General features: G+C 39.2%; 1 long non-coding RNA gene across 2 annotated transcripts in view; it reads right to left on the reverse strand.

Annotated features, from left to right (window-relative positions):
- Window positions 1-6,923: 6,923 nt before the first annotated feature.
- LOC148728287 (uncharacterized) overlaps window positions 6,924-22,966 on the reverse strand; it is a 37,232-nt gene continuing 21,189 nt past the window's right edge. The window contains exons 2-4 of one of the 2 annotated variants that reach the window (XR_016002398.1): window positions 11,953-12,269; window positions 7,469-7,752; window positions 6,924-7,216 (exon numbers count right to left, since the gene is read on the reverse strand). This is a non-coding gene — a long non-coding RNA (uncharacterized LOC148728287). Of the gene's footprint in view, window positions 7,753-11,952; window positions 12,270-22,966 lie in introns of both variants that reach the window. The other variant, XR_016002397.1, reaches the window with a different exon arrangement.

Below are 22,966 nucleotides of genomic sequence, written 5' to 3' on the forward strand. Positions count from 1 at the left end.
TTGTTTACCATAAAGGCGCAACTTGCGCCCGCGAACCGTGCGAATTTCTCTGACTCGCGACCGGTCCAATGTATCTCATGATACATAAGCTTCTGAAGGCTTATCAATTTGCTTGTTCCTGGGGCTATCCAAAGGGTGTTTCCACATAAATTAGACCTTCTTAATGCCGAAAATCAAGGGGAATATACATGTGATGAATATGTTTCCCTCACCAGAAAATTGTACATAATTCTTGTATTCCCGTTGATGATAAACTGACATTGACCTATGAAAACAAACGATGCTATTGTATAGAACGATGATATATTTTTTAACAGTTAGTTAGTAATAAGCACGTTGATGTTCTGGTTGACTTACTCCAGCAAAAATTGTCAGTAGCGTACTTAACACGGTTCCTTTCGACAGACACAAGCTTCATTTGCTGCTTTGGATAGACGATTTCAGTCAGAGATTTTCAGTTCTGTACAATGTTAACCATTGAGATCATGAGCCTTGCTAGTCTCTTTTTTTTTTTTGTTCACAATCATGTTTGTCGTCAAGAACCACTTAGTCTTGATACACATAGAGCGGCAAAGAGTCGCAGAGGAGCGGGATGGTGCCATGAAGGATGTACAAAACAGAGCGACCCAGACAGCAGATACGCCTTTACAGCCCAGAGTGCGGGTTGAGATGGCTACCATAGGGATGCACCTTATACCACCGTATCAGAGAGGAGCTCTGGAGTCAGGAGGAAACGAAATCAGGATTGCGGATCACGGTATACAGCGTATAGCTGTGCAGCCAAGTACATTTGACCTTCAACGAATTGCAAATCGCCCGCTTCCACGAGAAAACGACGAATAACTCAGTTAAAAAAAGTAAGAGAAATTGTTCTATCCATTTAGCACTAATGTATTTCAACTACCCTTTTTCCTAACTCTTTCGAGCTATTTGTAAAGCCAATTTTTAGCTAAGCTTGGTGTTAGAAAATGACTTATCCTACCTCCCGAAAACATCAACAAAAAAGGCAGAGGGTAACTTATCTGAGATCATGCAATAATTCAACGGCCTATTTTCATCTTTGCAGGTCTTTTCAGACTTTTCACACCGGCTGGAGCATTTAATATAATTCCTCCATTGCTTTTCAAAGATTCGTCATCATGTTAGAGAGAAGAAGTAGTATAGAGATAACAGAAAATGATAGATTTGAGTATGCGTGGCTGTTCGCATTGTTATTCGATTCATAGTGGTAACGCTACTGTCTGTGATTGTTTTCCCGCGAAGCATTGAGTTAGGTCTTAAGGGCATCTCATATGTATAGCATCTAAATTAATTTTCATAATTCTCCATGATTCTGAACCGTAAACTAAGGAAAATTCCTGAATTTTTAGAGGGATTGGATGATCGACATTTAAAGGCTGGTTTCCATTAGCGACGGAGTCGGAGTCGTAGTCGGAGTCGTAAGAGCACTGACTTATGACCTTGTGAAAATCGAAAAACGGAGTCGTAAGCGAAGTCATAAGCTCCACGGAATCGGAGTCGGAATAATCAGAACGTTTCCATTTTCTTCAGATTCCGCTTATCATTCGTCGCTTACGATCAAGTGAAAACTGCATTGTCGGAGTCAGAAGCGGAAGCGGAAGAATAAACCAATCACAATGCTCGATTCCAAGCCCGCGAAAGAACAAATTTTGGCGCCAAAGACAACATGGTGGACGAAGAGCAACTTGTGCTTTGGCTCTTATTAATCATTATTTTGCGCAAGCAGAGACAATACAGGGATAATATCGTTCGAAAAAGAAAGCGATTTTGGGTTCGTAATATCCATCCACGTTGAGCAGCTTTGGGAGAGTATGCTAACCTCGTCATCGAACGACGACTTGGTGATCGTGAACTCTACTTTCGCAATTTCGGTACGTTTTGCATATTTTAACTTTAATTTCGTAATCTTATAGTCAAGCTCACACGTTTAAATTTGTTACGGCTATTTGTGCATTTTGGAAAGATGGAATCGAGCATTGTGATTGGTTTATTCTTCTGCTTCCGCTTCCGACTCCGACAGTGCAGTTTTCACTAGATCGTAAGCGACAGAGTCATAGGCAGAATCGGTGTTCTGCCTCCGACTCAGTCGGTTTGATTTTCACAAAAGCTGACGTTTCGAGCATTAGCCCTTCACAGATCGTAGCCCTTCACAGATCGTATCGCTCCACGCCTCTGATTACGACTCCGACTACGACTCCGTCGCAAGTGAAAATCAGCCTTAAGGAATTAACAAAGTTTCTGTTCAATGATTTGTTGTTCACTCTATTTAGTTAATGCCCACCTTTGATATTAGTGATACGGGCTTTAGGAGTATTGATTAAACCGAACCATTCTAAATTGTATTTTGTAATATTATGCATATTCACTAGCTAGCCAAGCCTGATCGCTTGACTTCCCGTCTGTTTTGACGAAAGCTTTCCGCCCCTTATCCATTTTGGTTTCTGAGAAATCATTTACGTGACTTGATCATTTTATATCGCACATGTATAAATTGTAATTGGTGGAAATGCTCCATCAATATCTTTCAGGGCTGTAACTGATCTTTTCAGTCAGTAGCGATTAACTTCTGATCCGCTCTCGACTTTTCCAAGGCTTCTAACGTTTATCAACTAGGGGGATTTATGTTAAAAATACACATGAGGCACTGATTGGGTTGTGCCTAAAGATTCTTCTTTATCTAAACTCTTACTTTAATTAATATTGAATCTTTAACCCTCCTCTATACAGTAAATGCTGAGATTTTTCCTTTAGTAGGAGTTGAAAACTATGACGGTTATACAACATTCTTCATCAGTCGCATGATGCGTGAACGTTTATTTTAGCATCCGCAATTGAGTCTTCACGCTTTGTGCGTTAACCAAAGCGGCCTGCCTCGCAAGGCATAATTAACAAACCACTCATGATCGATTTGGGTTCAATACCCCGTGGTTGACAGTAATCGACCGTTTTCCAAGTTCACCTAAATCCTTAAAAACGGAATCTAAAGTAAAAAAAAAAGCCACGTCGGCATCAAAAAAAAGAAACCTTTCAAAAAGCAGATCACATCCAGAGCGCGAAAATTCAGGCAGGAAAGTAAAGTAAAAGACGAAGAATAATGAGAAGCGTCAGGTTTTAACTCTGAAAATGTCGACCGCCGATCGAACACTAAGGGAGAAGATCTGTGACATATCCACTTAAAATTTTCTTGATGCGACAACATGAACAAGAGTGAAAAACTACACCGCGAGTGTACCGAGCGACCATTACACGTCATCAGCCCAGAGTACATTGCGCACCATTCATGGCGGCGGCCGCTGAAATTCGAAGTGTCTGTAAGACCCTTCTTTTAATAAACGATTAAAAAAATCAGATCGCTCGGCAATTTTTTTGAGCCACATCTATTAAGAAGTACATTTGAAACATTTTTAGCGCTATTTTTTAAAAGATTGGCGGTTCTCTTCAAGGATAGACGCTTACAAGGCATATGTAAACAAATGAGAGAGGCGATTCCATTGAAATGGTTATGTAAATTTATCAAGCACGCCAACATTATCAAAGGTGGGCATCACCCTAAGAGAGTTAGTAACAATAAATTGCAGAGAAACTTTGTTAATATTGATTATTCTGTCTCTCTAAAGTTTCTGGAATTTGTTTTTGTCTGACAGTTCAGAAAGATAAGCATAAGTGACAGTGGTGGATCCAGGGGAGGGTCCGAGGGGTCCAGACTCCCCCCCCCCCCCATCAGACCTGACGCTTACAACTTTGAGACTGAAATTCTTACATCCGAAGGATCGTATATCACTTTTTAACTGGCTGATTTTTTTAGTTAATGAATCCAAGCAAACGGTAAGCGGCCAAGGAATTATAACGTGCACCCGCGACTGGTGGGAGGGGGTGTGGGGGGTGTGGGGGAGAAGTAATTTGCCTCAAAAGAGTCCAACAGTCTTTTCTGAACCAAAGTTTGGACCCCCCTCCCAATCAAAAATTCCTGGATCCGCCCCTGAGTGAGCATGATAGTCATATTCCTGAACATGGTCCACGACACGCGCGGCGCATTTCGCCCTAAAGGAGGACTACTCGTGTTGCACAACTATTGCAATTAGCACCTCAACATCTGCACCTTCGTTATTCGCACCCACCAATCACAATACATGTAATTATCACATCAGTCTCTGAACACAACGCCTATATAAATCTTTGGACAGGCTATATTAAATATTCTACTTTAAGCACGAAAAGTAACGGTCAACACTCATAGCTTAGGTAAGAATCACCTCCAGGTCCAAGTAACTGCAAAAAATCTCATCTCTCCACCTCGACGAACAGTTGCTTTTTCAACACGCTTAAAATTAAGCGAGTCAGATTAATTCAATTAAATTCTCGTTAAATTTAAGCCACCAACTCGGGTGCCTTAAAGGTCCTAACAAACGGCTTCAACATCCATTCAATTTTGTTGAACGCTGTTGAAAGGTTGTTGAATGACGTTGAACGGTAGGATGGCCATGGGCAAACTGTTTCAACATTTCATTCAACAAAACTTAGCGAGTGGCCTGGTAATTAGTTTCAGGCCCCAACTCTTTACACGCCTGAGACACATGCAACGGCGCCATTTTGAAATGAAACAATGGATCGCGTGTGCGTTTACAACAAAGCTCGTTATTAGCGGTTTTTGTAGCTTTCGCAGTTTTGAATGATGAAGATAAAAAAATACCCCGAAGGAGAAAGACAAGGCAATGGATCAGAAGAAGGGATGAAAGGGGCTATTGTATTGAGTTTAGGTGTCCCCTATTAGTAGAGGGTTTCTTACCCTCGGCTAGATCGATTTGACACATAAATAAAGTTTTTCATTCATTCATTCATTCATTATTTCAACAACATCGTGAAGGAATTGGCGATCGAAGACAGCAGAATATAAAGATATTGAAAGAGCGGGGCCCTGAAATGACTTCAACTCCGCTTCAACATCCCGAACATTCCAGAGAACAAAAAAAATGTTGAACGGATGTTGAAGCGAAGTTCAAAGGCTTTTAAACTCTTTCAACATCGATTCAAACTCGTTTCAACGCGTTTCAACGCGTTTCAACACAGTGGAAAGGGGGTGCCCGCTTTAATTCAACATTGCTATTCAACAAAATCGAAAGGATGTTGAAGCAACTGTTAGATAAGATAGATAAGAGAGATAAGATAGATAAGATAGATAAGATAGATAAGATAATTTATTTAATGTCAAAAATTCACAGAGGGTGGTCTCCCAATCCCCTGAGCCAGAGGCTTACGATAAAAGTGTTTGACAATATAAAAGAAAGCTAAAATTGTAATAGCACCGATTAAATTAGAAAGAAAAAGAAAAAAGAAAAAAACCAATCAAAGGCAATCACTGCATTGACAGCCGATAAAACTTAACTTGGTTAAAAGTCTCCAGAAGGATGATGCATTAGATGCATTTTTTACAGCAGATGGTAACTGGTTACAAATACGTGAGATCAATGACGCGCTTGAGCCATGAAGGAATCTGCTATTATATGAAGTTTGTACTACGTTTAGACCACTACTTCTAAGATTATATGGTGTAACTCGGGGTTTAAATAAATCGGCTATATAGTCTGGACCATTCTCCCTAAAACATTAAAAAAATATTATCAACTTTTAACATAAATCCGTCTGGTTAAGGAAGCGGAAAACTTTCGTCAAAACAGGCGGGAGGTCAGGCGATCAGGCAGCGTCGAGCGCCGCCGAAAGCGAATGAAAACATCCCATTTGAGATAATATTACGCCAGTATTATGAACCGATAGAAAGTACGGTTTATTGCCAAACAAGGAGCTGCATGTTTGAGCGGAAGTGCATGAGTCACTTTGGTCATGGAAGATTTGTTAAAGGTCTTCGTAAATGGGAACTGATTAATTTGATGTTGATTTTGTTCGAAAAGAGTCGTCACATCGCTGGCAAGGTATTTAACAATAAAGAGCTATGATATCAAAAGCTGTTTATGGAGGATATCACATGGCCGCGCGGGGATACGAATTTTATCTTCGAGTGCTGTGAGTATCTCTCACGAGTGAGTGAAGCGAACGGACGAGAGATACTTTCAGCACGCGGAGAAGATAAAATTCGTATCCTCAAGCGGCCTTGCAATGTTCTGTTTATTTTACAGATACTGATGAAATTTCCGCATAAAACATGATGCCCACCTTTGTTAAGTTTCTTATGTTGATGTTCGCGTGCGTGATACGTCTACTTGTGTTTCTGTTTCAAATTAAGCGAGCGGATAAATGATCAATACATTGGGGAGTTGTGTTTTTTTCAAGCGTTTCAAAAAGCGGTCACTCTATTGTTCAAAGCAGACTGGAAGATTTTGCAGTCAAGCCATAATGCACTTGAGTTTTGTACGCTAATATTGACGTGCTTGGATCCCCTGATGAGTAACCAGTCAACATTTCAATAGTTCACCGGCAAAGGAAGCTCAAGAAGTACCAGGCTGGAAAGTGGAATGAAATGGTAAGCTCCTCAAGCTTACCATTTCATTTGTAAAGATCCCATAAGTGAGCAGTCAACATTTCAATAGTTCACCGGCAAAGGAAGATGAAGAACTACCGGGCTGGAAAGTGAAATGAAATAGTAAGATCGAGGGCCGCATTTTATGACGAATTTGAAATGGTTGAAAGTTTTCTTATTCATGCCACCTTATTTTGAAGCAGCTTACCAAGTATCCTCTGTTTTTTGTCGAAAAGATACTTTGAAACGAAGGATTACCAATATCACTTGTCCATTGTTATTAAGCAGGAAACTACTTTTCAGGAATTTGGAAGGTATTCATGGCGGTCACGTTTCTGTACTCCGCGAGTTTTATATGTCTTCTTACCACAGCTAAACCCTTTCAACAACTATTTTTGAAACATCAAATAAGACTGGAATTTCTGTGAAATTAAGTTTAATGGGTACAGCACAGAAGTCTAATGATTATCATGAAGAATTATGGAAATTTATTTAGATGCTACACATGACATATTCATTCCCAGAAAAACAATCTCCATAGACAATGCAGAAATCACTATGAATCCAATCAATGCCAACAGCCACACTTACTCACATCTATATCTCCATACTACAATACTAATCTTCATACTACATCTCCTTTCTGAAATGATGAATTTTTAAAAAGTAATAGATAAATGATATCAAATATCAGTCCAGCTGGTCTGAAAAGTCTAAAAAGACCTGCAAAGATGAAAATAGGCCATTAAATGATTGCATGATCTCAGATGAGTTGCTCTCTGTCTTTTTTGTTTGCAGTTTATTTCTGCTGGCGTCAGCAGTAATTTTAATACAGTCTAAACATGTTATCTAGAGGTAGAATAAGTTATTTTTCAACACTAAGCTAAACTAAAAATTGGCTGTTGGAGTATCTTGAAAGAGCAGTAAGGGTAATGGAAGTATCCTAGTGCTAAATGGATTGATTTATTCTCTTACCTTCTTTGATCTGAGCTATTCATCGTTTTGTCGAGGAAGTGGGCGATTTGTAATTCTTTGATGGACACATGTATTTGGCTGCGCAGGCATACGCTGTCTACCAATCACCTTCCTAATTTCGCTTCCTCCTGACTCCAAAACTCTTCTCTGATGCGGTATAACGTACATCCCTATGGTAGCCATCTCACCCACTCTAGGCTGTAGAGGCGTATCTACTGTCTGAGTCGCTCTGTTTTGTACATCCATCGTGACACCATCCCGCTCCGCGACAGCCCTTTGCCGCCCTATCAGTATGAAGATTAAGTTGTTCTTGACGACGAAACACATGATTACGAACAAAATAAAGAGACTGGCGAGGCTCACGATCTCAATAGTTGACATTGTACTGAACTGCAAATCCGTGACTGAAATTGTGTTTTCAAAGCAGCAGAAGAAGCGGAACCGAGTAGGAGTTACCGGAGTTTAGGCATGAGTGGGTCAACCAATACCAATTTGAACCGTTAGAAAAAAGATTTACTTTATTTAAAGCAGCGATAGACTCGGCGCACGTCTAATCTGTTTAGGCGCGTAAAATCACGTGCCAGGTCGTGGTTTGACCCTTTGACAAAAAATTCTTCTTGTCAGTAATTTAGGAGAGCAGTATGGAGAATATACATGCTGATGTCAGGGGGGGTAAGGGCTTAACGCAGAGATTTTTTTTTAGTAGCAGCTTAAAACTGCGCCGGTTAGATTACTTCCTTATTCAGTCGTCCGCGCGAAAGTTTATTTTAACACTTACAGTGTTTCTGCACGCTTTGAGCGTCACCCAACTGAGATGCACCTTCAATAATCAGCAAACAACATTCTATTTTGGGCTAAATACCACGCGGTTGACTACGATCGACCGATGTCCAAGTCTAACAAAATCCTTTTAAAACAGAATCGTTGTTATATAAAAAAGGAACACCGGCATCGCAATCGATAGAACCTTTGTAAAGACAAGTTACACCCATGGCGGGAAAATGCAAGAGAACTTGAGGCAGAATCGTGCCCCGAGCTAATAAGACCTTGGTTACCACTGAGGTATAAAATTATGCCGAACAGAGTTACGTTTCGGCCCACAGAGTTCAAAACATTGAAAGTAAATGGACTGCGATCCCTGTGTTTGCTGTGGATGAGGATTAGGGATTAGGGATTAACTGATATAGAACATTTTAAGGAAAGGAATAGATATTATTTCACAACCCATAGAGATTCTTTCACAGCGAGACTGCTTCTCAAAGAACTCCCTTATTTTGGTATAAAGTTTATCCCGATCCATGACCAATTCAATAATCTTATACCTAGCTCCCTTCCAACTAAGAAGTACCTCGAGAAACTCACTAGTTTCCATGAGCTTGACTTATTTAGCCTAAACACAGATAGCAATATCAGGCGTGTAGCGCGGTCATTTTTTCAAGTACGTACAAGTACTTATAATCCAGAAACCTAAGTAAACTGAGCGAAAAATACTGCGTTCTTTATTTCTTGTTTGAAATAGTTGTGTGAATACAAGCAAAGAATAAAGCGTGTTGCCCTTATTTTGAGAAAACTTGGCGCAAACACAACATTGTTTTCAAATTTTTCTGGTCACTTCAAGTACGCACGTGCGTATATGCGTAGAGGACGTTACGCGCCTGAAAATCAACCCCGATTTTAACCTTCCTTTAACAAATGAATATTATTCTCCGCACAGTTTTCATGTAATGAAAAATGGCTTGAATGTCGATACCAAAACTGGAATTCCGAAGTTTTCTTTACTTCACAACAACAATGTCAGAAGCCTGAAACGAAATTTTGAAAATTTGGAAACTCATCTTTTAAACGAAATGGAGTATCATTTCAGTGTTATAGGGATAACTGAGACTAAAATTGCAAATTCTGATCTACCAGACATTTACCATCTCTGCAAGGTTATGAATTTGAATTCGTTCCATCACCTCTTTCCGCCGGAGGTGTTGGTATGTACAAATTAAGTATAAGATAATAGAAAAAACGTCAACCAACGCCTTCCAAGCTCTCTGGGTGGAGTTTCTCTTTGAAAAGAAAAGAAAAGCAGTATTATCTCGGTGGAACAATGTATAGACAGCACAATTCCCCAGAGAGCTTTCAGGCATATTTTGATGAAGCCCTGAGAGGTTTAGTCAGTCCGATGACACAGTTTAAATAATATGTGATTTCAACATAAACCTCCTCAATGCCGAAACGTGCAATTTCACGCCTTACAAAGCTAATCGTTCATTCCAACGATTGATAAACAAACTAGAGTATACCGCAACTCGGCCACTCTAATTAATAACATTATTTTAAATAAAAATTGTGGAGGAATCACAAGTGGCAACATTATCTCAGACATAAGCGACCAGTTCTGTCAATTTTGCTTGACTGAATTCTCCCGCAAAACAGTGAAATTTCCCTAAAAAGACCATGGTGCGTGATTTCTCCAGGTTTCAGAAAAGGAGTATAACTCTGAATTAGCGCAAGTCGGCTGGGAATCGATTCTTGCAAGAACAAATGGAAATATCGATATCGCTCTTTAAAAAATTTATAACAAAGTTAACAAACTGATAAACAAACATACTCCGCTTAAACCTCTATCAAAGCGAAAATTCAAGCAATCCTTAAAACCCTGGATTTCCAGAGGGATAATCAAATCAATAGAAATTGAAAACGCTCTATTCGCCTCAGGGGATACCGACAAATATCTACCGAAACAAAATTATCTCCCTAATTCGTCTTAGTGAAAGCTCTATTATCACAAATATTTTACACAACATATGAACGATATGAAAAAAACGTGGATTGGAATCAACGACGTGATGAACCGAAACAAAAGAAAATCCAAACCCATTGTTGGCCTTAAACGACTAAACGGGAATGGTCAGTGTGACTTGTAACCCAGCGAAATTGCCGAAAGTGCTAAACGATTTCTTTTCTACGGTTGGCCAAAAGTTAGCGGCAAATGTGCAAGATAGTAATTGTCACTATACCAATTTCACCACTTCCTTCTTCTTTGAACCAGTCATTCCATCAGATATCGAACTATAGTGAAGTGAAACTTCTCGATCTTCCTCGTTTTCCTCCGAGGCCAGCAACGAGTATTCGAAGCAAGCTAAACGGAAGAAGAAACGGAAACACGCTGAAGATTGGTGGCATTCTTCCGACAAATGTGACACGAATGAAACGAAAAACGCAAGAAGAATCAGGTTATAAAACGCAAGATAGTCAGAAAGAAAAGGAAAACGAAAAAGCGCAGGAAATTAGGAAAAGGCACTGAACGTCTCCTTAAGCGAAGAGCCCGAGAACAAGACGTCATCTTCACTGCCCTTGTAAGGATTGCTAAGAATGACAGTCGAATTCTTGCCTTTTTTTTCCTTGACCTCGAGCTGTGCTGCCTCGTTTGCTGCCTTTAAAGGCAAAGTTTTAAAAGCCTGTGGTCTCTCATGTCGTAAAAATGTTCAATTTCTCTATCTCCACAATGATCCTAAAGTCCAGTTGTGTGAAACCACATGGGCGGCATTTATGCATTTCTCTGAAAGGGACGCACAGATTATACTGTTTCGTTGGAGTTGGAAACTGTGTCAAGCAAAGTTAGTGCTTCCATTCAGTCCAAAGAGCCAGGTAAATTAAAAGCTTTCTTGCAGCCACGTTGTCGTCAAGGTCTCCTCGTGAATCACAAAATCTAAGCAATTCAGCGTTGAAAGGGATAGTTGACAAGGAATGGAGCAGTGTGCCCAAATGTGGACTTTCAAAAAGGTCAAGGAAAGAAGCAATGTGAGAGCTAGTAACTGAGCACCTGATGGAAAGCCAGTGTAAAAATTTCCCCATTTCTCATACTTCCAAAGTTGCTGTCTCGGCATGCCCAGAAGAGCTGCCTGATCAACTCAAGAAACTTTTGACAGCCTGTGAACTGAGAACGTTTTTTGACAAGAGACCGAAAGTGAGAAAAGTGTATGGATCAGCAGACTTGCTTCTAAATCCGTTGTATGTACAGTGCCGGGTAGTTTCTGTTTTTCTATCAAATCAGTGTATTCACTCAATCCAAATAACCAAAGTTTGTTGTCGTCACCCAACAGTATAGTGACGTGAGGCATATGAAAGCACAGTAATGTAGTAACTACTAAGAATTTCCTGGTGACAAAAAAAGTGAAATTTTTCAAAATGTCACAACCCACTCTTCCAGACTTTCATATTGAAAGCCAAAAAAACTTTGTATGTCTGATTGTTGTACCGAGACCTTCGAATGCTGAATTGTTTGGATGTTTTTTCAGTTATTCTTTGTAACTCAAACTCACACATCTAGCGCGCGTAATCAAGGAGAGATTCATTTTTATTCCCAGCCGTAAAAAAGGTTATAACGAGGCAGTCCTACGATCACTAAAACAAGTGCAGATGAAGAAGAAAAAAAGAATATGATGGAAAGTCTGGCGGAAAAAAATTCATAAGGCATTATACAATTGGCTTACTTTGTCACGAAAAACGCTCGTCGTGTTCTTGTGACTCTTGTGGATGTCGTCTTTTCGCTGTTACTCCGTCGGAAGTTGTATTTCCGTGCCGTTCCATCCTTTCCAAAGCTCTACGACGAGCGATGGCGTGTTCCCTGACTGTTCCTGAGACACTCTGATCATGATTCGATTTGGTGGGTTCCGTAACAGCTCCCTGATTCCCTGGTGCCTGCATGTTTCTTACCAATTGGTAGAGTTTGATTATACAACATATTACCGAAACCATCAAGATGAAGCAAGCAACATTAAGTGACTCGGTGTCAATGACGGTTCAGTTCCTGCAGCAAAATTGATACAAGCCTCTAAGTAGAGCCCAGAAAGGAAATAAGATGTTTTTGAATGAAAAAGATAACTTTTTTTTAAATGTTTTATTAATTTTTTAAGTTATTTTATTAATTTTTTAAATGTAGACTAGTGAGCAGCATTTCTGCGAACGGCAGTTGTATAACTTCTTTTATTTTCCGATGCGTTTCTTCTAACTTTCGTAAACTTCTTCGGGGAATTTTACAAGTATAACTGAACGCCTGTATTTATAAGCCAAAGTTACGGGGGCCGATGACCGCAGAGGCTTGGCCGACCTACGAACAGGAACAGGGGTGTAAGGCAAGGTGAGAAAACTCTTTTGGGGGGCCACGGTTTTGGCTAAAATCGTGGCCCCCAAAATAGTTTTCTCACCTTGCCTTACACGTTTTAAATTTTTGACAACTTCGCCTGTTCCTGTTCGTAAGTCCGGCCAAGCCTCTATGGTCGTCGGCCCCGTAACTTTGGCTTAAAATTACAGGCGTTAAGTTATACTTGTAAAACACCCTGAAGAAGTCGACGACAGTTAGACTAAACGCGTCGGAAAATAAAAAAAGTTTTACAATTACTGTTCGCAGAAGTGCTGCTCACTAGTCTATATTTAAAAAATTATTAAAAATTAAAAAATATAACTTCTTATTCTTCAATAAACTTTTGCTCTTACAAAGAGAGCAAGGGTGGTGTTTACAGCATAATTGCACGTGACATAACAATGATGGGGGGGGGGGTAAGGGATTCAATATAAATAAGCACTTCCTATGGTTTTCAAACAATATAAAATTGACATTGCCCACGGCAAAAGTTTTTGTCGGATTGTGGGGCGATAATTTGTTTAGATACTGAATCCGTCGCAGTTACGTGTCGGAACATGATAAACACGCTCACCATTTGCTACCTTTCTAAACCATCAACAAAACAGAAAGAAACTTTAGGGAGGCTGAATTATCAATATTTAAGAATTCACAAAGTTTATCTTAAATAATTTGTTACTTACTTTGTTTAAGTGATGCCCACCTTTCTTCCTTTCCTTGTAATATGTTGGCGTGCCTTCTAAGTATACAATTACTCGCCGTTTCAATAGAATTGCCTTACACATTTTTTTTTTTAACAGCGCCATGCATTGCAAATATCTTTTCTTAATATATTAGTTGTTTGCGGTTGTATGAGTTTCGGGATTTTTTTCGTTTAAAAGCAAAGCGAATGAGTGAATTTGTTTTCATAGCTGGAGACTCGTTCAGAATGATACTCAACCTGTTATCGGCTTCCTGTGGCCAGAGAGCGACATTAAATGAACAACTGATGAACAGATTTTAAAGACAATTAAAATAACTGAAAGGATTCTTATTCATGTCATATCATTTTGTGGTAGGTCATGAAGTATACCCTTTGCTTTGGTTTTTTTTTGGGAGGAAAATTCAAGAAAAAAAATACATAACTAAAGAAACACGTCAGCTACTTTAAAAATGAGGAAAGTTTACTTCCCGAACGTCGTCATCCGGATACGGCGGTACAACCAACCTCGTTCCCAGGGTCTCTCATATTCCCGCCCCATGAAGCGAGATGGGGCGGGAGGGTGAGAGAATTATTAGAGTCAAGCAAATTATCCCTGCGCGGAACTCTGGGGGTAAGGCGATCTTTTCGAAGACTGATAAACACCCCCACTATTCCTTTCTGAACCGTCAACAAAGGAAAATTATTGAAGTTTTAGAGGGACTGAATGATCAACCTTAAGGAATTAATTCATCTTACCTTTTTAAATTGAGTTATCCGTCGTTCTCTCGAGGTAGTGGCCTAGTTACAATTCTATGATGAACAAATGTAGTTGGCTGCACAGCCATACTGATTGCTGTCCTGATTTCGTTTCCTCCTGTTACCATTTTGAACTAGGCTGCAGAACTGGCCTTATTTTGCGTTTTCAGGCAGACGGAAACAAGCGCGAATCGAGTGCAAAGTGCGAGTCACGCGCGAGTGGAGCAGCGCGAACCCCCCGCGCGCGACTTGCAATCTGCGCGACTTACCTTCGTTCTACTGAAAACGCAAACCAACACTATTCCTTCTGTCATCCCGCCCTATGAAGTTTAACAATATAAAGCTATTATTATCAGCATCTTTCATTCATTGTGAACGTTGGTTAACTGAGTTTTTATGACGTGGAGCATGACCGAATTTATTCGTCTTGTCTTCCCTAGTATTCAAAGTGTACCACGGCTTAATTAATTGATTCTAACAACTTGAAATATCATGATGATATTTTTTTAAATAATAGATAAGACCGGCACTTTCGTGCAATTCAGTCATTAAAGATGCAATACAGAAATCTAACAAAATTTCATGATCATGAAGATTTATTGAAAACTCAGATATTACAGATACAACAAACTGAGGTGATTATTGAGTGGTTCAATTTGCGGAGAAAACAATGTCGGTTGACAGAAGCAATAGCTAGCATTATTACACGACTCGGGCAGTCAGAGGGCCAATAACTAAAAGCATCCAATCAAAATGCTCTATTGCCGGTCAATATTCGCTCAGTATTGGACCGGGCACTGTCCCGAATGGTCCAGAGTGATACCGCATTTGTGTCCCTTTGAACTTCAGTCGTATAATAAATCACTTATTAACCAAGCTTGCTCGGGATCGTACTGGAAGAATATCGGCCCTCGGTCTTTTTTGTACGGACCGAGCGGCGCTCGATCCGTACTGTCAAGACCTCTGGCCGATATTCTCCTAGTACGGCCCACGCGCTTGGTTAATAAGATATATGTATCACTATAGATGGATAACCTGGATGGATAACATTATAGCAGCAACTCAATTCTATCATTTCATCGTCTCCAAATATCTCCCTCATGTCTGAGATGATGAATGTTAAAAAAGATACATGAAGTAAAATGTTCACCTCTGAAAAGACCTGTCGGGACGAAAGTATGCAATTAAAATGATTGCATGATCTCAGAAATGTTGCGCACGGTCTTTTTTGTGCGCTGTCTATTTGTGCTTGCTGGCAATCAAAGGAGTGTTCCCGGATGTAAACATATTATCAGTCGGGAGAGAAAACAATTAAGTCATTAAAATTTTCAACAGCTTTAAACTGGCTATAGGAGTAGCTCGAAAGAGAAGCGAGGGTACTTAACAGATATAATCGTGCTGAACGGATTGTTTGATTTCTCTTACCATATTTGAATTGAGTTATTCATCGTTTTCTCGAGCGAGTGGGCGATTTGCAATTCTTTGATGGACACTTGTACCTGGCTCCACAGCCATACGCTGTAAACCAATCGCTGTCCCGATTTCGTTTCCTCCTGACTCCAGAACTCCTCTCTGATGCGGTATGACGTGCATCCCTATGGCAGCCATCTCACCTGCTCTAGGCTGTAGAGGCTTATCAGTTGTCCGGTTTGTTCTTTTCGGTCACCGTCACGTTAGTTAATCAGAACGGTCATTAGGGTTAACACAAGAGTATCAACTTTTACGTTCTCCTATTTGCATGGCAGGAAACCAAACTCGTTTTTTTTTAGTCTAGCGATAGTGACATTAATAAAAATTTCTTTCTAGTCAAGTTTTTGAACAGCACGTCGGAAAATGTGAACCAAAAGGCGCCAAGTTTTCGAGTTTTGTATATAAGGGGCGTTATGAGAGTAAATTTCCAATGACAGCTTGTCAAGTTTTGGTTTAATCACACTGAAAATAAAGTTATCTAAACCAATCAAATGTACTTGCTTGCTTGCGTCAATCGCGCGCAATCGCGATCAGATCACTACTGGCTTTTTTTACTGTGTTTACGCGCACTTTAATTGCGACGTGAAAATTAATGGGAGGGTTATAAAATAAATAAACCCCGCTCTGGCTTGCTGGTATGTCGGCTGATAATGTCCTTGGCTGAGAGATTGTCCACAAAATTTCATATTTGCCCTCGAAGCTTCGCTTCTCGCGCTTTTCGGCCAAATATTCATTTTTCGGACAATCTCTCAGCCGCGAACATTATCAGAGTGAAACTCTTTATTCGCACTATTTCAAGAGGTTACTACAGATTATAAAAGTCAGAATGTATAAGAAACAGTAAATTACATCAATGATCAAAAGTAAAATGTGCACAGTGACCAAAGTAGCATAGCTTTCGAGTTGGCCACAGTCACGTATAATTAACTGGTGTATCTTAACATTTACACAAGACTTGCTTTACTTTAATTCTATATTTACACTAACCAAAGTATTTATTCACAATTAATAATATAAACAAAGACAATAGAGAGGTGAGTAAATAAGTAAATAAATAAATAAAAATTTAATTAAGTTAAAAGAAGGAGAATTCACTTTTTATTTACTTATTTATTTATTTTTTTATTATAATAAATCAAAAGAACAAAGACTAAGATCAAAGAAACTAAAGTAAACTAAATCAATGCATTCTTAGAAGCAGGGCCCAGTTGTTCAAAAGACAAGTTAAACTAACCTCTGGTTAGGTCTAACCGGAGATTAAATTTCCTAACCGTGAGTTTGTTAACTCACTATTAAAATTGCGTTGTTCGAAGCGCGGTTAGAGGACAGGTTAGCTAACCTTTGGTTAAGCGCGTTTAACCCGCGGTTAAGATGAAATAAACAATTTTTAATATAAGAGAAAAATCGAGTGTCCAGATGGGATTTGAACCCACAACCCTCTGTGATCTAGTCGGATGCTCTAACCACTGAGCTACAGGAGACTCTATGGTGAGCAAGGGTCAATTAGTGGGTATTGACTGGAACCGCATCACGCGGCTACACAGCCAAACATCAGCTAGCGCATAGAAGCTCACTAACAGCATCACGCTGTCACATTAAAGCATCACATGCATTAAAGCATCACATGCAGCCAACCAGCCCCAGTTTAATTGCGGTTAGCATCCTATAATAAACTATTCGTACAATGTTGCCATGGTGAGCAAGTTGCGAGCTCTGCAAAATGGCTTCCTTGGCTATCTCACGCAAAGCTCGAAAACAAAATTTTAGCGCTTCAGAAATTGCCGTTTTGACAGAAAAAGTCGAAGAAAACCTTTAGCTTAAAGCAAGTTTACCAACAGCGTCACCAATCAGAAAAAAATGAAATGTGGAAAAAAATCGCCGATGCTGTAAACGCTGATGGTGCGGCAATGCGGACAACAGCCGAAGTTCGCCTATAACTTTTAGGAAACTTCCACTGGCGTAAAACCTGAGAGCAATTAAAACTTTATGGAGCGGCGGTAAGGCGTGATTCCGTCGAGTGTTGCGACTGATATCACCGGCAACAAGATTGGTAATAAATGAAATAGACTCTCGTCGAAAGCGGTAACGAGCACACAGCAGAATACGTCTATGTTCTAAAGCATTCATGTTTACCATCCTAAGGATTGATTCATAATCAGTACTTTTTCCCAAATTCTTTATAGTTTGTAGACCATAATAGTTCGCATATCATCTTCCAGTTTCTTGTTAAGTGTTTTACCTATACCCATAAATAAAGAGTTGCAGTATTCAAAATGTGATAATACAAAACTCTTGTAAAGAAGTAATATGGTATTTGCCGGTACTAAGCGCTTAAGGCGGCGAAGTGCGCCTATCTTAGAATATACTTTCTTTAACATGATATTAATATGTTCCTTAAAAGATAATTTGTTATCTAAACATATTCCAAGGATCTTTAGGTGGTCTTTAATATCGACGGGAGTTCCAGCAAACTCCAGGTCATGAAGCCGTTTGCTAGGGCCTTAAGCGAGTCGGCATTTATGTTCCGCCAATTGAAAATTAACCAATTCACGGTCAATCATTTGACAAGTCTATCAAATCGGAAAGAAACAAACTCTTCTGAAACAACGTTCGAAGACCTTTCAAAATTTAAATCGCGACTTATCACGCGCGGATATCCTAAAAGAGGGGTGCACTGGGATTTTCGGTTTTGCGGTTTTGGTTTTTTTTTAGATCGGTTTTTCGGTTTTGATGTTCATTGCGGTTTGCGGATTTTCCGTTTTTTAGCATTTGTTGATTTTTGGTTTTCGCGAAAAATAAGGGTTTTCTGATTTGATATCCGATGCGGTTTTCGGTTTCTCCTATTCGACCTATTTCGGTTCGATCTGAGCGGGAATGTCAGACAACTCGTCCCTTGGACAATTAGCCCCAGAAAACTCGCCCCCAATCTTCAGACAACTGGCTGAGGGAACAGCTGAAATAAAGCCTATAACTTAAGCAGATACTAGAAGATACGAATGCTGAGTCCATGCCATTCACAAATACTGCAATGAAATTAGTGGTTTACTCTGTATACTCCACTTGTCACCGCTGTAACCGATCGATAAGGGTTTTAATAACTGAGATGTAAAAATGTATCGGTTTTGGCAGTTTTGCATGCAGTTTTCGGTTTTGATCGATTTTTGTTTCGGTTCTTCGGTTTTGGGTGATTTCTTTCTACGGTTTTGCGGTCTCTAATAAGCCCCAGTGACCCCCTTCTAAAAAACTAATACGAACAACCCTATTAGAGGTTAGCTTTGCCACAAGACAGTCGGCCCTTCTACAAAAGAAAAAAACGCGTAAATTTACGGTACTTTTTTCGCTCAATTTTTTAATAATTTTTTAAATATAGACTAGAAGAAGTATAACTAAACGCCTGTATTTATAAACCGAAGTTACGGGGACCGATGACCATAAAGGCTTGGCCGGACTTACGAACAGGGACAGGCGAAGTTGTGAAAAATTTAAAACGTCTAAGGAAAGGTGAGAAAAATATTTTATTTTGGGGGCCACGGTTTTAGCTAAAACCGTGGCCCCCAAATATTTTTCACTTTTGGTGATGTTCATGCCACTATGGTGATGTTTATGCCAACGAAAGGGACAGTATTCTGTTCAGCTATCTCCATAGTGAATTTCAAGTTTCTGTGACAAGAGAAAACAAATACTCTGCAATCGGGAGGCATCTTGAGTAACACGTTCTATTGAAGACTGACTTGGTTGATAAGCAATTCTCTGTTCTAAAGAAATGTAGATCAAAGTTTGATTGTCTAATTTTGAGATGTTATTCATTAAGAAACTGAACCCCGAGTTAAATACTCAGAAAGACTCTATTCGCGCCAAACTCTTTACGTAACTGCATGCGAATATGTGACTCTGCGTGTGAATTCTTTGTTGATTACATATTTTAAATTTAGCTATTCGTGTCTCTTTAGGAATTCTTTTACATTTATATTCGTTCTCATTTCACTCGTTATTGACTTGATAATAACGTAAAGCGAACTTCGAAACGTCGCCGCATTTTTCTTAAACCAAGATAGTTTTTAATTTTTTAAACTTTTCGATTTTATCGCAATTCTTTACAGTTAAATTGATTATTTTATACCTCCCTATGGTAATTGCATGGTGGAAATTCTTTATCAATATTTTCCAAACGTAGATGTCCAATTAAGGTTTGTAATGATTATCCTGCCTGCGGGTAAATTTTTTCTGTCTCTTCAATCAATCAATCGATCAATCAAAGTTTATTGTCTAACGTGAGGCATGGTTGCCCAATTGCCCGAGCCAGAGGCTCATGTATAAAACGGTAGACTATAAATTAACTATAATTAAAGGTATATTATTAGAAGTACTTAAAACTTTATAGGTAAAAATATATGTTTAGAGTACGAGTGATAATTGTAAAATTGTAGGTGATTAATATTGATAGTTAAAAGAGTCTAAACATTATGTTCGGTGAAAGATATTGCAGTAGATGAATATGAATAAGAATGACAATGTATGTGTACGTACAATAAAAGTCAACTACATGTATTACATTTACAGATTGGTCCTAGAGTGCTAAAATCGAAATTCTTAAGTTTACTACAAAAATCGCTAAGCGTAGATGCTTTTTTAATTTCTCTAGGTAAACTGTTCCAAAGGTGACTAACTTTATATGTAAAGGAATTATGATACGATCTATTATTATACCCTGGTTGCACTAGATTTACACCTTTATTCCTTAAACTATATCTAGATTCCCGCAATTTAAAAAAGTTTTTAATATATTCCGGACCATTCCATTTCATACATTTAAAAAGTAAAACCAAGGAAATATAAAATCGCCTATGTTCTAGAGTTTTCATGTTGCTTTTAGCTAAGATTGTATTGTAGTCAACATTATTGCCGAGATTAAGCAAAGTTTTGAGTGCGTACTTATTGACTGACTCAAGTTTAGAGCTCAGTGTTTTATTTATTCCAAGCAATAGCGGACTACAGTACTCCAGGTGAGGAAGTATGTAAGCCTTGTAGAGTGATAGGGAGACATCTACAGGTATAAGTTTTTTGAGTCTCCTAAGGGCACCAATCTTGGCATAGACCTTTTTTATGACACTCTGAATGTGATCAGCAAATGTTAACTTGTCGTCAATTGTGACCCCAAGGATTTTGAGTGAGTTAAATAACTCGACTCTAGAGTCACCAATGATAAATTGAGGGTCGTAAGCAATATCTCCGATCATCATAGCTTGGGACTTTATGTTGTTGACCATAAGATAATTACGAGAAAGCCAAGACAGGAGGATGTCAATATCATGGTTCAGGGAAATTTCCAAGAAAGTGATATCGTGATGAGATCGATAAGTTGTCGTATCATCGGCATATAGACGCAAGGAAGCGATCTGGCCAGCAAAGTTTAAGTCATTCATATATATATTAAAAATTAAGGGACCGAGAAGACTACCTTGAGGCACACCACATTGAACGGGAAGCCAATCAGAGAATTTGCAATTAAATTTAACTCTTTGCTGTCGCTCGGTTAAGTATGACTGGACGAATCTGAGGGCGTCATCATTCAGACCATAAGCACGCAGCTTGGCTAGGAGTAAACTGTGACACACAGAATCAAAAGCTTTGGAAAGGTCAATGGCAATAGTTCCAGTGACTTTCTTAGAATCCAGGGCTAGTCTCCAGTCGTCCACCATTTTTAGAAGAGCAGTGCAACATGAGTGCCCACTTAAGAATCCAGACATATTGAGAGAGAAGTGGGTCTTGAAAGCATCATAGAGCTGATCATACATAACTTTCTCAAGAATCTTGGGAATTGACGACAAGATACTGATTGGTCTATAGTTTTCCACAAGAGAGCTATCATCCTTTTTATAGGCTGGAGTAACATTACTTAATTTCCATTCCTGTGGCCACGTTGAGTTAGCAAGGCTGTAATTAAGGAGCTTAGTCAAAGGCCCTTTGATTGTTGACGCAGATAGCTTAAGAATCATGGGAGTGATATTGTCAGGTCCACAAGACTTGTTTGTTTTCAGGCCAGTAAGCAATTTACCAATGTATTCCGTACTGACAGGTTGAAATGAAAAACCAAGATTGAAATTGCGCGACGAGATTGAAGTCACACTTGGATGATGTTCGAAATCTTCAACAGACTTAGTCAAAACAGTTCGATCAAGAACAGGTGAAGAGAAGTGTTTATTGAAAAGATTTGATGGATCACTAACAACTGCACCTCTAACCATTATGCATGTGCCATCGCTGTTATCTTGTCCAGAAGACGGTAGAAGAGGCTTTACCCGCTTCCAAAAATCTCCAGGAGTTGTTGCGTTAGCTGAAGAGTCCAAGAAGAACCGTTTAATAGATGTTCGCTTAAGTTTGGTAACTAAGTTCCTTTGTACTCTATAACTTTCCCAAGTTTCGTCATTCCGACTAAGGCGGTATTTGCGGTATAGTTTGTTTCTCAGTTGAATTGCTCTTTTTATTTGGACATTGATCCACGGAAGTTGGTTTGCGTGAACCCTTTTTTTCACAATAGGCGCATGTTTGTCTATTATGTCTTCGCGCTTTGTGTGTAATCACTTGCCTTGGGGTATCATTATAACCAACTGACTACCAAACAATATTTTGGGCTTTTGCTCAGAATTTTACCGTGAATTTTTTCCGCCGAAACAATGACGACAGCTATTAGCGCATTATTGTTTTTGTTAATGAAGCTGAAATATTGTCGCAAGACCTTAAGGACATCGATATTGGCGGCTAAAAGAAACTAATAATATATTTTCAAAACACTTGAAGAACAACTCGCCCTGTCAAAAACGTTCAGTTCCCCTTCGAACAATACAGTACCTTTTCAACACGTTTGAAAAAAAAAACCCTCCTTTCATAGATCACTTATCCGCTCGTAATCACAAGAAGACGTATCAGGCACATCAATATTATCATAAGGAACTTAACAAAGGTAGGTATCAGTTAACGGGAGTAAGCAACAAATTATTGCAAAAACCTTTTGTTTGATTCCTAAGTGTTGATTATTCCTCTTCTTTAGAAGCTTGCATAAATTTTGCTGCAGGAACTGAATCGTCATGGATACCGAGTCACTTAATGCTGTTTGCTTCATTTTGATGATTGTGGTATCGTTCTATAATATCAAACTCTACCGTATGGTAAGAAACATGCAGGCACCTGGGAATGTATGAAATGTTACGGAACCCACCTGAACGAATCATGGTCAGAGTGTCTCAGGAACAGCCAGGGAACCCACCACTCGTCATAGAGCTGTAAAGAGACCAGAACAGCACAGAAATACAACTCTCGACGAAGTAACAGAAAGAAGACGAAATGCACAAGAACACGACGAGCGACTAAGTAAGACAATTGCATAGTGTCGTTTTTCATTTTTTACCGTCATAATTTACATCATATTTTTCTTCTTCTTTATCTATACTTATTTTAG

The sequence above is a fragment of the Stylophora pistillata genome, chromosome 6 (genome assembly GCF_964205215.1).
Source record: "Stylophora pistillata chromosome 6, jaStyPist1.2, whole genome shotgun sequence".
Taxonomy (NCBI): domain Eukaryota; kingdom Metazoa; phylum Cnidaria; class Anthozoa; order Scleractinia; family Pocilloporidae; genus Stylophora; species Stylophora pistillata.